Genomic DNA, 3,743 nt, shown 5'->3' with positions numbered 1-3,743 from the left:
TTTAACTTTTCCATTTTACTTTTCACCTCCTATTGCAAAAGTGAAGGATTTTCAGCTCAGAGAGTTCAAGAACATTTCTCAAGGTCATGCAGATGATAAGTTGGTGGACCAATATTTTATGCTCAGAAGTGTGATTCAAGGGAAGAATTTCTAAATCACATTTCTAATCTGGATCTTGGGAGAGTTACATATTCAAAATAATTATCATGGGAAAATATGTCAATGAAAGTATCAATAATTAATAATAACAACTATCATTTCTTGAAATTCTAGTGTGCACAAGGCATTTTAAAACCTTACAACAAATGTAACGATCATCATCATCACAATTTTAGAAAGAAAACAAAACACTGAGAATTATCTTGCACATGCTTGGGAAGTGTCAAGTCATAGGATAAAGGCTTTTTGAGTTCAAAATGCATGCTTAATCACTATTATAGAGCTATTGGAATAAACGTGTGAGGATATCCAAAGAAAAGATATGAAATGTTTTCAATTATTTTGGACAGCTCCAAAGAAGAACTTATGTAGGGCTATCAATTCAAAAGAAAAACCCAAAGTAGTAACCTAATGATAAAAGAGAGATTCATGTTAAAGTAATGAAAATGGGAATAACTATACACACTTAAAATGGAAATGCATTGCCCATTACTTGAATGGACCATTGTCTTTGGCAGGAATCAACATGGATAAAGGTCCTCCATCCAAGGGTGAAAAGGTAAAGTGACAACTACCTGAGGTGCCACCTGGGTTTTCTTGGAGCACTGCTATTGCCCCATCTGCAGCAGATACATGAATGACATGGAAGCAGAGAACCACACAGGAGTATCCTAATTCCTCTTCCTGGGCCTCTCAGAGGACCCAGACCTTCAGCCCCTTCTCTTTGGACTGTTCCTGCTAATGTACCTGGTCACAGTGCTTGGGAACCTGCTCATCATCCTGGCCATCAGCTCTAACCCCCACCTCCACGCCCCCATGTACTTCTCCAACCTGTCCTTTGTGGACATCTGTTTCACCTCCACCACGGTCCCTAAGATGCTGGTGAACATCCAGGCACACAGTAAAGACATCTCTTATAGAGGCTGCCTTACTCAGGTGTATTTTTATGATTTTTGCAGGTATGAATAATTTCCTTCTGACCGCAATGGCCTATGACCACTTTGTGGCCATCTGCCACCCCCTGAACTATACGGTCATCATGAACCCCAGCTGTGTGTCCTCTTGGTTCTGACATCTTGGTTCATCATTTTCTGGGTCTCTCTGCTTCATCTTTTACTGATAATGTGTTTGACCTTCTCTGTACACACAGAAATCCCAAATTTCTTCTGTGACCTGCCTCCCCTTCTCAAGGTGTCCAGCTGTGATACCCACATCAACAACATCATCCTGATCATCCTGTATGTGACAACTGCCCTGCTGGGTGTGTTTCCCGTCACTGGGATCCTCTACTCTTATTCTCAGATTGTCTCCTCTTTAATGAGGATGTCTTCCAATGGGAGTAAGTATAAAGCCTTTTTCACCTGTGGCTCTCACCTCTGTGTGGTCTCCTTGTACTATGGGACAAGTCTTGTGGAATACCTCAGCTTTATTCTGACCCAATCTTCCCAAGGAAGCACAATTGCCTCAGTGATGTGCACTGTGGTCACCCCCATGCTGAACCCCTTCATCTACAGCCTGAGGAACAAGGATGTGAAGGGAGCCCTGGGGAGACTCCTCAGCAGAGCAGCCTCTTGTCATTAATAAAACACTGACCACGGTGCAAAGTGGACATCGTGCTCCTAAGGCAAATGCTGAGTTTCAACATCTTAGATCTTTTTCTTTCCTAAGACACATGCTTCATTTTTTTATTCAGAGGCAATTGGGAGTGACACTTGTATATATGATTTTGTTTTGTTTCTCCTCAACAACTCTAAGTAATTCCTTTTGGATATTTCTTACATATATTTAGTCCTTAAAGTTTCATCTTTTATCAATTTGTTACAACTAATCCTAATATTTCTACCTTGATGTTTAAAGCACTTATCATATTATGTGCCGACACGGATGGATTACTCAAAATGTATCCTCTTAATGACATAAGTGATATCACTGCAAAGAAATGATAAATATTAAGGTAAAGGATATTATCCTGGTTTGACCATCCCACAATGTATGCATGTATCAAATCATCACCTTGTTCTCTCTTCCGTTTTCATGAAATTCCCCCAATCTTTCTTTTCCTTTTTTTTAACCTTTAGCTTCCATAGATGAGAGAAAACCTTCAGCCCTTGAATTTCTGAGTGTAACTTATTTCCCTTAACATAAATTTCTCAAGTTCCACCCATTTTTTCCTGCAAATGACATGATTTCATTCTTCTTTATGGCTCAATAAAACTCTGTTGTCCCTAAATATCTCATTTTCTTTATCCATTGATCCATTGATGGACACATAGACTGGTTCCATAATTTGTCTATTGTGTGTTAGGCTGCTATAAACAGCCATGTATCACTGAAGTATGATGACTTTAATTCTGAGGAAAGGGACCCAGGGGACAGAAGACAGGAGGGAAAAGAGAAATACTGGGGAATGATATTGGCCAAGTTATATTGCTATACTCTGTGTATGTACAAATATGTAACAATGAATCTCACCCTTATGACAATGCTTCAATAAAATATAGAAAAGATCAAAATTCTCCCCATAAATGTATATACTTACTATGTGCCCATTAAAATAAAATATAACTGAAAAATTAGCCGTTGATGTTAACGCTGTTCTCCTTAACTTGATTGTTTTCTCGTTTTCACTGGATGAAATAGAATGAAAATCCTACAGTAGTAAAGGCAAACTGATTGCCATAGAAGAACTGTGCTTATTGCTTGTATATGTATGATGTTTGAAATCTTCAAAACATTTCTCTGAGATATTTTCTGTCATTCACTCCATTCTCAGAAGATACTGAGATTAAGATGGACTATAACCTTGCAAACGGACACTGAACTCACACTTCTAACTTGGACACTACTTTTTATATGACATTGACTAGATTCTCAACTTGGAAGCTGAAAACTATCTTTGAAAGAGAGTTTGATCATTTGGCTCACATTGATATAATGCCCAGGGTGAGTCTGAGATATGGCTATATACTCTGTTATCCTCCCTCCCTCCCTTCTTTTCTTTTTTCATCCTTCCTCTTTCTAACTATTGCATTGGACAATGTTCATTTGATTCCTTCCTTATTTATCATATTATGCTACTATATTATACACAGAAGTATTCAACCATTGGTGAATACTTGGGCGATTTCCATTTTTTGCATATTATGAATAATGCTGCCATTAACATGCATTGATGTTTATTTAAGCATTTGTTTTCAATCATTTAGAGGATTTACTTAGGGGTGAAATTACTGGGCTATATGATGATTATATCTGTAAATTTCTGAGAAATCACCTCATTGTGTTTCTTAGTGGCTGGTATATTTCACATTTATTGCAGGATATCAGATGATAATGTCTTCACATTATTGCCAATATTTGACATTTTCCATTTTTTTAAATAGCCTTCCAGTGGATATGAAATGATATATCATTTGATTTTCACTTCCCTACAACTAATTGAGCATCTTTTCATGAGATTGTTCACAATATGTAGCAATTCATAGACTTTCAGTGGAGAACTATCTTTTCAACCCTTTACTGTTTTGTAATTGCACAGTTTGTATTTCTGTTTTTGACTTGTATGTATTTTGGATACTTGCTCC

The 3,743-nt window shown here is 37.5% G+C and overlaps 1 pseudogene; it reads left to right on the top strand.

Moving 5' to 3' along the window:
• Positions 1-685: 685 nt before the first annotated feature.
• Positions 686-1,740, top strand: LOC124102128 (olfactory receptor 7D4-like; annotated as a pseudogene).
• The last annotated feature ends 2,003 nt before the right edge of the window (positions 1,741-3,743 follow it).

The sequence above is a fragment of the Marmota monax genome, unplaced genomic scaffold (assembly GCF_021218885.2).
Source record: "Marmota monax isolate L192 unplaced genomic scaffold, Marmota_monax_Labrador192_F-V1.1 WCK01_AAM20220418_F8-fsc00618, whole genome shotgun sequence".
NCBI classification, from domain to species: domain Eukaryota; kingdom Metazoa; phylum Chordata; class Mammalia; order Rodentia; family Sciuridae; genus Marmota; species Marmota monax.
The sequence above is the reverse complement of the archived record's forward strand: the minus strand, read 5'-3'. Positions and strand labels throughout refer to the sequence as shown.